The sequence below is a fragment of the Paroedura picta genome, chromosome 7 (assembly GCF_049243985.1).
Source record: "Paroedura picta isolate Pp20150507F chromosome 7, Ppicta_v3.0, whole genome shotgun sequence".
Classification (NCBI taxonomy): Eukaryota; Metazoa; Chordata; class Lepidosauria; order Squamata; family Gekkonidae; genus Paroedura; species Paroedura picta.
Genome location: NC_135375.1, coordinates 53,202,469 through 53,215,584, shown reverse-complemented (window position 1 = coordinate 53,215,584; position 13,116 = coordinate 53,202,469).

The following is a 13,116-nucleotide window of genomic DNA, read 5'->3' as shown; positions in this document are numbered from 1 at the left end:
TAAGGATGCCCAGCTGTATCTCTTGATGAATGCCTCCTATTGAACCATCAATTCCTGGTGATATCACACTCCCATGAAAAAATAGGAATTATCCAGGCTTTTCAAAATCCAATAAAGAATTCTTTAATTTCTTCTTATAGTTATCCAAATAATAGTAAATAGTCTTATTCATCCAAAATAATTACACACATTCAAAACGGACTGTCAAATAAGGATCTCAAAATATGATGAGCATAGAGCTGAAGTGATAACCAATATGGGAGGGTGAAAGTATAATTAAATTTTAATTAAGGGCCACAATCACTGATGAAGATAAGGAAAACGGGAGAGTTTACCTAGGAACCTGTTTTGTGCATTTAGGTAGGAAAAACCATTTACACCAATATAGGATGGGGGAATCTCATCTTGGCAGTGGTATGTGCGAAAAGGATCTAGGAGTCATAGTAGACCATACATTGAACATTAGTCAGCAGTGTGACTCAGTGGCTAAAAAGGGAAATGGGATTTTGGGCTGTATCAAATGGAGTATTGTGTCCAGATCACGGGAGGCGATGGTACCACTTTATTCTGCTCTGGTTCAGCCTCACTTGGAGTACTGTGTTCAGTTTGGGGTGCCACAGTTGAAGAGGCATTTAGACAAACTGGAGCATGTCCAGAGGAGGGCAACAAAGATGGTGAGGGGTTTGGAGACCAAAACATATAAGGAAAGGTTCGGGGAGCTTGGTCTGGAGATGAGACGACTGAGAGGGGATGTGATAACCATCTTCAAGTATTTAAAAGGCTGCCATATAGAGGATGGAGGAGAGTTGTTCTCTCTTTCCCCGGAGGGATGGACCAGAACGAATGGATGAAATTAATACAAAAGAAATTCAGTCTAAAACCCAGGAAGAAGTTCCTTACAGTTAAAGTGGTTTCTCAGTGGAACAGGATTCCTTGGGAGGTGGTGGGTTCTCCATCTTTGAAAATTTTTAAACAGCGGCTAGATAGCCATCTGACAGAGAGGTTGATTCTGTGAAGGTTCAAGGAGGTGGCAGGTTACAGTGGATGAGCAATAGGGTTGTGAGTGTCCTGCATAGTGCAGAGGGTTGTACTAGATGACCCAGGAGGTCCCTTCCAACACTATGATTCTATGATTCTATTTTTCTAGCATGCCATGGGGCCATTCTACCACATCACAAATCTCACTTGTTGAACTGGTTTGTTCTGTGCCTAAATGTTTGTGATGCATTTAGGTAGGAAATGAACTGGGCTTGGCATTAGCCAATACAAGTTTGTGGCCATCCCTATTAATAACCCTCCTTTGTTTGCAAGGGTTGCCAACTTCTAGGTGATGCCTGGAAATCTCCCAGACTTATAGCTGATCTACAGATTACCTAGATTAGTTCACCAGGAGAAATACAGCTGGTGGATTTTATGGAACTATATAATTGTTGATGTCCCTTCCCTCTATAACCACATTTTTGTTGCCTTAATCAGGGCCACAACTTTATTAACTCTGCAGTAGTGTTGATGCAGCATGGAAGAGGGAGCCTGACTTGCAGTCAGCTGACCACAAGAACCTGGTCTCCGGCAGTGCCCTGGGGCCCACCTGTTCCTCCATTAGGAACACAGGTTCCCTTGCCACTGGGATCCCACACAAGGGAAGCCCTGGGGCCTACCTGGTTTCCCCACCAGGAATGCAGTTACCCTTGCCACTGGATTCTCATCATAGGGAAGTGTCAACCAAGGGTGCCAAGAGGAAGCACCGACTTCCCTTGGCCCCACCCCAGGCCACCTGGCACTGTGAGCCTCATGCCTTACCAGCTGGGTTGATCCCACTCACAGACCTTCCACCTCATAAGGAGGTCACTAACTGGGGAGTCCAATGAGCTCCCCCCAAACAGGCTCCAACCCATGTGACAACTACCAGCTGTTACTACCCTAACCACCTTTGAATATAGCATACTAGGAGACCTAATTTTAATTTAAAGATGGGATACAGAGCTTGCATTATTAATATGGCATGAACTTGAACATTTCAAGTAGCACTGTTAGGAATTGCAATGCTAGCTCAGCCAAAGCTCTGATCTTTCCTGTTATTTCCCTTTACATTTACAAAAGCTGACATATGAAAAAACAACAGAGGGGGGCAGAGCATGCTTTTGACCAGTATACTACTGTTAGATTACTGAGTAGGTTCATCTGAAACAACATGAAAGTACCTAGAAATGTTTTAAGTATCCATCTGCAGGCTAAGCGATTATCTTGGCAGTGTTCTTCCAAGTTACAAACAGGATTTTATTTTTGTTCTTCAAATGTTTATTTATAGGATTATGGAATATTTTAGCCTGGGACTTCAATGTTACAGTAAATCTGAGCTTCCCAAATGTGGTGAAAGAGATAAGATTCATCATATAGGATTATAAGGGCATAACAGGAATTTAATACAACTGGGTTCAAAATTTCAGGCTGAAATTTGGCTCAAGGGAAGATTTAACTGAGATTTATAAGTGATTCCATAATTATGCAAAACGGGGGGGGGGCTTTTGCAGCTATGACAAAATGAGGAACAAGTGTACTTAGAATACAGCTTTGAATTAAAGTAATTTATAAACAATTAAAGGTAAATGGCCACAGTCCATAGGGAGATCCAGCTGTACATTTGAGCATCACTGATTTCATTTTTAAATGGGGCAAGTCACAATCTAACTGCAATATGGTTTATGGTTGATGTAGCAAATAGTGGTTATTGTGATTTATGTACTCTAACTATTACTGAGAAAGAAATCTCATATTATTCAACAATGTTACTTACAAGTCAGGGGCCAGCAAGGAATCCCCCTCCCCCACCTCTATTTTTAGGTTTTTATAAACTCCCAGCAGGTAAGGAAGCCTTAGTTATGAGTATGGAAGATGATGTAAAGATCACCAGGCCTTTTTAAACCCTATTCTGCATTTAACAATAGTCCTGAGAACAGAGATCTATAGCAGGTAAGCTCCACATTTAACCAATGGCTCAGAGTAGAAAACTAAGATGTTTTTTTGCTAAGACCAAGCTTTCTATTCTCCCTTTGAGACAGCACTAAGAAGAAAAGGGTGGTTTATCAAGTAAATTTGGACATACACATTTCTTCAGCAGTCAAGCCTGTCAGGATTGGAGAACAACACTGTATATAAGAGTGCCTAGTAAAACAAGAACACATCTGGTAAGTCAGGAGGTGTATCGAAGGGACTAAATAGAGCTTAAGGGAGACAACTTGAAAAAAATATATAAATATTACAGTGAAAGGTTTCTTTCACAGACATTGTCTCGTTTGCTTACCCTACCATGCCCAGAATAAAGACATCAATTAAACTTATCTGAGTCTTTATTAATACCCAACTCATAGTATGAACATTTATGTAATGGGCTGCCAGAAGCATGCCAGAGTTAATAGGCAATTCTAAGAAAGAGGCAAATAATGTTAAACTACATGGAGCTTTTATTTCAACCCCAGGTCGATTCAGTCCCTGCCGTCTACACAGAATGCAATTTCCGTTTTGATTTTGGGAAATTTAAATTTTCCTTCTGCAGCAAGGATTGATCCAGAGTGACCCTACCTTTATTGTGTGTTTTTTTAATGCTCAATATTTCAGTATTCGGATTGGGCAAGCAGGCTGTTTTGAACCTTCATGGTAGAGATGCCCTGATTGGCCAAAGGTGGCCATGTGACAAGCTTGCCTTAAAGGAGAAGCCCCTAATTTCTCTCAACTTTTGTTGGTCTTGGATTTTTTCTCCCTCCTCTGCCTTCTTCAATCCTCTCTCCCCCCCTCCAAGAAAAGAAAAAGGCTCCTCTCCCCCCCTCCTTCAAGAAAAGAATGAAAGAGGCTTGGTTTTCCCCTTCTGAACTACGCTAACCACATGCAGAACACTTTCCTGTTTCAATGGGGAGGGAGGGGAAGAGGAAGACCTGGGTTCAAATTGATCTGAATTCAATAGGATTGACAATGGAATAAACAAAGTAAGTGCAGACTCTGCCCAGGTCTCAGGGTGGCCAAGGACCCTTGGGTTGAGCAGCCGAATGGCTGAGGGGTCAGGCTCCTTCCGTGCTGGGCCAACCCTCTGTTGAGGGAGGCATAACAATAAACAGCTGCCAATAAGTGAGTCATGTCTTCACTGGCCGAACTGCCACCCTGCTAATCAAACACGCATTGTTTTCAAACGTGCAAGAGGAAATTGCATGTTTTCACAGTTCCTGACGGGAGACCCCTCCTGTGTTATTCCACTGCTTTTCCTTTCCTGACAAGGTGGCGGAGAGGACTAAAGCTTGGACAACCCACACTTCTCCCCCTTCTCCTCAGGTTGTCAATAAATACAAGCTACCAATCCCTTCACAGCAGTGGTTATGGGGACTTCTTCCCCCTCCTCCGAGTCCAGAAATTAATTTAAAAAAATACACTTTGACAGTCCTATGGGAAATGGCACAACAGTAAAACGTTTTTCAAAAAATCCTTGCACTTCCGTGCTGCTTTGGGATCATGCTAAAATAATAAACATTTCCTTAGATCCCTTTTCAGGATTCTTTGTATAATGGTCTCTCTTTAGGTTTGGGTAGATTTGTGATAGGCTGGCCATGGTAACAGCAGTTAGGGAGGCTGTAGTCTTTAACTGTCATAAAGGAAGTCAAACACTTTGTCCCCCCATGTGCCCCACCAATCTGATTCATACAAAGCAGCTCAAGAAACCTAGCCAGAAGAGAGGTGCTTTACTTACTTGTTGGGGTGGTTAAACATGACTATTTCTCCCATCTGTGTGTCAGTTCCTGCTGGAAATGGTGCCTCAAAGAGGACAATGTTTAGTAGCTTTCTACACTGGTAGTGGGGAATACTTCAAGACAGTGGTCCCCAAACTTTTTATCACCGGGGACCGGTCAATGCTTGACAATTTTACTGAGGCCCGGTGGGGGGATGTAGTCTTTTGCCGAGGGACATCGCTGCCACTGTCTGAGCTCCTGCTCCACTTGCTTTCCCGCCGGCACCCCTGACTTCCCGTTGCTCGCTGGGGGGCGCTGCCAGCAGTAGCTGCACAGTGCCGTGCTGAGGGGGAGCCCCAGCCATGGTGGCCACTGGAGAGCACCAAAGGTGAGCCAGAAGCAGAGTGGCAGGGCAGCCCCCAAGGCAGCAGCCAGGGAGGAGGACAAGGAGGATCTGTGGCCTGGTACCGACTGATCAACGGACCGGCACCGGTCCCCGGACCGGGGGTTGGGGACCACTGCTTCATTTCTGAAGAAGTATGGGTGTACATGAAAGCTTGAATAAAACTTTGTTGGTCTTAAAGGTGCCACTGGACTCAAACTTTGTCTATGGATGTGTGTCACTTCTGCCTTCATTTTTCTAATTGCTCAATGCCTGCTCAAAATTCAAACTTGGATATCACATATCTTTATCTAACCATATATTCAAATGTACAGATTATCAGAGAATGTTTGCTCTGCAGATTTGGGCACAACTGGATCATATTATCTTTTCTGTACTGCTGCCAGTCCGGCTGTTTCCTGACATAATTCCAGGACAGTTCTTGTGCCCTTGGATACTGTTTACCTGTAAATTTCAGCTCCTAAGTCAGTAGCAGCTATTTTGAGAAATATCCTTTAATAAGAAGATTGAGATCAGGATTTTTTTCAGGGTTAAGTCTGAGAGGCATAAACTTACTCGGGGCCAGATTTTTCCCAGCATGCTTTTGCAGAACTGCTCTTGATTTTGCATAAGACCTTCTACATGACAAGTCATCATAAAAACCACTTTCTACTGAAATCTTTATGGGCAGAGATGTCCAGTTATTTAGGATAACATATCTGTGGAATCAGGGCATTGAAGCTATAAAGAGATCTATTCTTGGTTGGTCTCTCACATCTGTAGTATTTTCTTTGCCTGGGAAAGCAAGTTGAAGCCTGAATGTTTCTCCAGTGTGCAGCAAAAGCATTTCATCAGGGCTTGTTTTAGTGTAATTGCTTTACCAAACAACCTTGTGCCTAGAAACATAAGAATGGACATGAATGGACACAGACGCAGCCATCCTATTACAGTTGAAAAAGAGTACCACCCAGGTGTAAAAATGTTAGTTATCTTCACATAATTGCAGCTAATATTAGAATGTCCTTCTTGTGGTCCATGATGATACTGCTCTTGTTCATGTTTCATCTGTTTAGGGGGAAATTATGGGCAACTTAACTTTTTAAATAGGGATGGGAATGAACCAGTAAAATGCAATTCAGTTTGTGGTGTGCCCAGTTTGTTAACCATAATCTGTCATAAATGTTTAGGTACTAAATGAACTGGTTCAGTTTATGACCTGGTAGAAACCACTGCCCCCCCCCCACACACACACATGCTAGATGCACCAAACTCATAGATGATCTCTAGCTGATTCTCCTCTACCTGCCTTCCAAGTTTGGTGAAATTTGGATTTATGTAGTCTAAGTTATGCCTCACCCAAGGATGGTGCCTCCAGCAAATGCCTCTGGGGAAATGACATTTGGGATTTTGATCAGCATGGATTCATAAGTATATAGAATATATCTTGTGCAAGCCAGAGGCATCAAAGTTGCAGGGGACCTCCCCTTGATACTGCTCTTCATGCCCTCCAAGTTCTGCCTCCCCCTAGTTAGTTTTAGATTTTTATAAATATTTAGGTCAAGTGGAGACAGTAAGGAAATGCATCTGTTCACAAACTGCTACACATAGCTGTAAAGTTTGTATAATGTGCATGACCTTTGACCTACCATGAATTTAACTTTACAACCATGAACTGGGCAAAATTCATCATGAACTTTAGTTTGTGAATGAGTTCTTGCCCATTCCTTCTTGTAAATGACCTTTGCCCATTCCTTCTTTTAAATGACCTTTAAAATGCAGCTATTGGAGCCATGATTAAGAAAGGGAAGAAAAGAAGCTATTGTATTCTTTCCCCTGCATTCCATTTTCCTACTAAAACCTGCCAACCCAAACTAATGTTACTCTTACTGGATTCATTGGCAGCCTTTGACGCAAAGGAGCATGCCATTTTGTTGCAGTGTTTAGACATAAGTATCAGTGAATATGATGGTTTAAATAGTTCCTTATGGACCAGACTCAAAGGACTGATGTTGGAGAGCAGTTGTCATCACTGTGGACTTGACTGTGGGATTGCTGAGCACACATGTCATGCTATGTAATCTTTGTGTAAAATGGTTAGTAAACCATTTGAAGTTTTTGAGATGGGTCTCATCAATATGCTGACAACACTGAGCTCTATATCTCTCACTCTAGATCTTCTAGTAGATGTCTTCAGCCACTGCCTGTTATAGTTTAATGGCTATAGGCAAATAAACTGAAATCAAACCCTAACAAGATGGAGATAATGCTGGTTGGAAAGGCTGAGGTTTTGAGGGACACTGGGCTTTCCCACCTTCAAAGGAATTCAACTGACCCTTTCTTACTCAGTTAAGAGACTTAATTAGGCATTACTACAAAAAAAAAACAAATACAACTGCAAAAAAGTTTTCTTTCAACTTCATTTTGAAGGGATGATCAATTTTGATTCAGTTAAATTGGCCATCTGGATCCATGACACTGTAACATTGAGACTAGACTATTTTAACACTCTCTACATGGTTCTGCCCTTGACTTCATTTGGTACAGAAGGCTGCTGCTCAGTTATAATAAGGAGCTGGCATTCATATCACAGTGACTTCAATGGTTGCCCACCAATTATCAGGTTCAATACTGGTTATCACATACAAAACCCATCATGGCTTGAATCCTCATAGTTATGAGATGATCTTTCCTGTTATACACCACCATGACAGCTCTGCTGATCTGATCAGGGCCTTCTGCAAATAGGAAAGATCAGTAATTTTCCATAAACATTAATTCTCCACTGTGTCCCCTGTGGAGTACTGATTTAGAGAAGTAGATTCTAATCTGGATAACAGGTCTGATTCTCCACTCTTCCACAGGAAGCCTACTGGGTGACCTTAGGCCAATCATAGTTCTCTCAGAACTATCTGAGCCCCACCTCACAACATGCCTATTGTGGGGAGAGGAAGGAAAGGAGATAGTAAACTATTTCTTATTTTATTTATTTACTTGTTTTATTTATATATCGCCCTCCCCGAAGGCTCAGGGTGGTTTACATAAAACAGAAACAATACAGATAACTTAGATTAAAAATAATGAAGTCATAACTACAAGCAACATGGAACAGTAGAAAAATATGGAAAACATTAACTTATAGTGATAGCCCAGTGGATTGGTCAGAATTATGGTGGGTACCACAGGAGGGAGGCTCAGGGGGAGGGCCCTTGGGAGGTGGTGGTTCAGGTTGACCTCAACAAAATGCCTGGTGGAGGAGCTCCCTTTTGCAGGCCCTGCAGAATTGTTCAAGTTCCATCAGGGCCTTGATCTCATCTGGGAGCTCGTTCCACCAGGTGGGGGCCAAGATAGAGAATGCTCTGCCATCAAACAATATGTTACCGATAAAAATGCAAACAGTTTTTGCTTTTGTATACATAGTAACAAATCTTTGATCATGAAACAAAGTAAGTCAGTGGGAGAACACAGGAGACAATTATTTATTTATTATTTACATTTATATCCTGCCACTCCCAGTAAGCCTCTTGTGGTGCAGAGTGGTAAGACAGCAGTCATGCAGTCTGAAAGCTTTGCCCATGAGGCTGGGAGTTCGATCCCAACAGCCGGCTCAGGGTTGACTCAGCCTTCCATCCTTCCGAGGTTGGTAAAATGAGTACCCAGCTTGCTGGGGGGTAAACGGTAATGACTGGGGTAGGCACTGGCAAACCACCCCGTATTGAGTCTGCCATGAAAACGCTAGAGGGCATCTCCCCAAGGGTCAGACATGACTCGGTGCTTGCACAGGGGATACCTTTAAGGCTCTTTGAGGGGTGTAAGCAGAGAGGCAATCCTTCAGGTATACTGGATCCACACTGCATATGGCCTTAAAGATGATAACCAGAACCTTAAGTCTAATGTGGAATTCAAACAGAAGCCAGGGCAGCTGCTGGTGGATGAGCTGAATGTGGGACCTCCGAGGTGTTACTGTGAGGACCCTGGCAGCTGTGTTCTGGAGTAGTTGCAATTTCTGTATCAAAGTCAAGGGCAGGCCTTTATAGTGTGAGTTGCAGAAGTCCAGCCTGGAGGTGATCGTCATGTGGATCACTGTGGCTAGGTGTTTCGGGGCCAAGTAGGGTGCTAGTAGTTTGGCTTGGTGAAGGTGGTAGCATACCAGCCATGCTACCATCATGACCTGAGGAATCAAGAATCACATCCAGGTTTCTGGCATAGTGGAGCACTGATAGCTGCACTCCATCCAGGTTGAGTAGGTGCACTTCCTCACTTGGGCCCTTCCTGCCTACCCACAGGACCTCAGACTTTGAAGGGTTGAGATTCAGATGACTCTGCTTAAACCAACCTGCCATTGCTTCCAGGCAGCTGGGTAATGTTTCTGGGGGAGAGTCAGGGGGGCCATCCATGAGAAGGAAGAGCTGGGTGTCATCAGCATATTGGTGTCAACCCAGCCCAAACCTCTGCACCAGTTGAACAACAGAATGCATAAAGATATTGAACTTCCCCTTGAGGGACTGCACATGCCAGTTGGTGATGGTTTGATGTGCTCGCTCCTAGTACTACTGTCTGTCGGTGATCCCCGAGGAAGGAGATCAGCCACTGGAGGGCAGTTCCTCTGTTTCTGGCATTCGGACTCCTTAAGGCAGAGAAAACCAACTCTTCTTCTGTATTCAGAATGAGCTATATGGATCATTTTAGACAGTGAATCAGTTCAGATTTTCCAGACCTGCAAAAAAGCAATAAAACATTACTCCTAATATAGAGGAATGAATCTACTGTTTTTAGTGTATCTGCTCCTAACAGAACAATGCACTGATTAGGGTATAGTTTTTCACATTTGCTCAAGTCTGTCAGAGACCATTCCAGATTCAGCAGCGTTTCATATACTTCCCACTCTGAGAATAACAGGTCATATTTACCTATACAAAACTTAAAAAGTAGTTAGCTCCACATTGTGGGGAATCAAATTAGACTTGCCAAATTAGAAGCTGGCACACCTAACCACTATACCAAGCTGGCTCAAGATAGGGGAAAACTTAATCCTACCAGTCTAGTAACCCATAGAACCTCTGCTTTATCAGGATTAAATTTCAGATTGTTCATCATCCAGCCCATTACTGGGCTGGATGGTGAACAAACCATACATCCAAACCATAAACATTGGTTTAGAATTCCAACAGGTTTTTCAGAATTAGATAAAAAATAAAGATAGGTCTGTATATCATCAGCATATTGGTGACAGCACAGGCCAAAACCTCCTGATGACCTCACTATCTTCACATAGGTATTAAATAGCATGGAGAATAAGATCAAATCCTGCAGAACCACATAGGCGAATGACCATGAGGAAAATCAGAATTCCACTTTCTGGAACCATCTTCCCAGATAGGACTTGAACCACCATAACACAAAGCACTTTAGACCAAGCAAAGGCTGCACGTGGGAATGAGTCAGGCTGGGGTGAATTTAACCCCTCCCAAAAGTTTAAATTAAAATAAACACAAAAATCTACTAATTGAATCAATGAAATCCTATTAACTATGGTACGAGATAGAAAAATAATAAAAAAGAATCAAGAAAAAGTGAGAAAGAACTAATTAAAAAGTTTCATTAAATTTCCGGGATGTATCGTAACTCCTCCCCTTGCAAATCCTGTGTATGAGCCTGGGCCCAGCATTGAGAAGTGGTTGATGGTATTGAAGGCTCTTGAGAAGTTCTGCAGAACTAGTAGGGTCACACTCTTCCTGCCTAGTTCTCAATAGAGGTCATCAAACAAATTCAACTGAAGCAGTCTTTGTTCCAAATTCTGACCTAAAGCCAGACTGAAACTGGAAACTCAGTCTCTTCCAAGAGTCCCTGGAGCTGAGACCACAGTGGTGAAGCCAGGAATACTTTCCCATCCCCTAGCTATGCTGTAATGTTCCCAATAGTACCCAATCTGTATAAGTGACTGTTGAGAATCTCCTGTTTGGACATGCTTTAAGAATCTGTAACCTCAAGTATATACATCCTAATTAGAATTATTGCTTCAGCTTGACAGAAGAGGGACTGAAGTCCACTTTGATTGTATATAAAAGCATTGCAGTGTTGTTATAATGGAAATGTTTGTTCTACAGTAGAGATAGGCAAAGAAGTGTCTATGTTTATTCAGTACACCAATGAAAGGGAAAGATAAATTTGCTTTGTCTGACTCCTTTTATTTCTACTGCAACCCTAGACAGTTTTGGGAACAAGCTTCATTAAATAATACTGGACTTAGTCCTAGAAAACATGACTGAAATTGGGATTTACTGCTGAAGTTCAAAGCTAAGAATTGCCCATTGAACTAACCACCTATGCATAGGATTAAGCAGTTACATACTTACTCTTTTACTATGGCAGGGAATATATTTTCCCCATTCTATTACTTTTTATTTTATTTTCTTGGAAAGAAACAAACCTGGCTTATAGGGCTAAATTTTTTCTTCCACATTATCCTCTTGTGTTCATGATGCGATTCTCTGTAATGAAGTATATGTCGAAATCCATCACCTCAAACTCTAATTTGCTCCTACATGTAGAAAATGGATTTTGCCATAACCAGTGCAGAGAATATAAATGCAAAGTTTTCACCCATTGATTTTAACTTATCCTTTCATCTAGAATATATAGCAGGGCAATTTTAAATTTGCAGGGCAAGGGTAAATTGTAGAAAGGCAATTGTAAAGAAGAAAAAGTACTGCCTATGGTTTTTCATTTAATATAAACTTGATTCATATTGAAGTTGGAATGATACAATACTTCCAATGTCTACCTAACTGATACTCTATTTTATGAAAATCTAATACTTTGTGATGTTACTTAATAAGATGGGAACATCATGTTGTATTAGATCTTCTCTCGGGGAAAGTCACATCACATTGTATTAAATGCTGAGACGATGTTACAGGAACATGTAGCTGTAGATTCCCTTTCCACATTCAGCCTGCTGCTTGTCTCACAAGCTTTGCAATGTACTTTTCAGCATACACAGAGGCATTAACAGGTTAGAATCTGTTACAGATCATGGATCTCATGCTGCACGTTAGCGATCTGATCAAGATCACTAGCAAGAGGATTTAAATTTCCAGCTTTTGTGATGATTTGGGGGGGGGGAATATCTTGAAATTCATACAGTCTAACAAGTACTTGATAAGAAGCCAAAACACTTTCATGCATGAATAACAGTCAAGAGATCTAACGTCCAGAGAGCTTAGCTTAAGCCCTGCACCAAAGCACCATCTCCTTTAGGCACTGCAGCAAAGCCTCATCATGGTAGAGTAACACTAGAGCAAGTGGTTTTTTTCAGGACTATAAGAGGTGATTTTTAAAAAGCATAAATGCTGCTTGAGCAGACCTGTATCTCTTTGTTGGTAAAATGGCATTCCCTTACGGTTTCAAATAGAATAGAGTGAATGGTTCATTTAAGACAATTCAGAACCATGATTCATTTTAAGTTTGGTTGTAGTTTGTGAACCAAGATGATCTTTGGAATCCTGATATTCCTTAACAAATGCTGGTTTCATTATGCTCAACGCTTGTACATCACATGAAACCATAGTTAAGCTAACTTTGAACCATGTCTTCAGGTTCTGGTCTGATGGATCCTAACAAGTCATAGTTATTGTCACAATAACTACAGTAAGTTAAATTAAATCATGGGATCATGGTATCTCTGAAATGACCCTATACTTTTTGCTGAATTGATTTGCCTACAGGCAATGTAGCAGAGTTTAGGATGCACCAAGTTTCTCATTAATTGAAATTGACACCTGTGAATTTACAGAATAGCACAAGGGATTCTGTCATGACCCTTCCTATTCTGAGTTGGTGCTCTTGAATGACAAAGGGCAGCTATAAGAAAGAGTTCAGGGAAGCAGGTGACTTACAGCAGTCCTCCTGAGGCTGGGGCAAGCTATGCTTTCAGTACAAGATCATGATTTATGCACTTACTCTAGAGTCAGGATTTGTATTTCATATTTCTGTGCTGATCATTGTATAATCACACAGGACTAT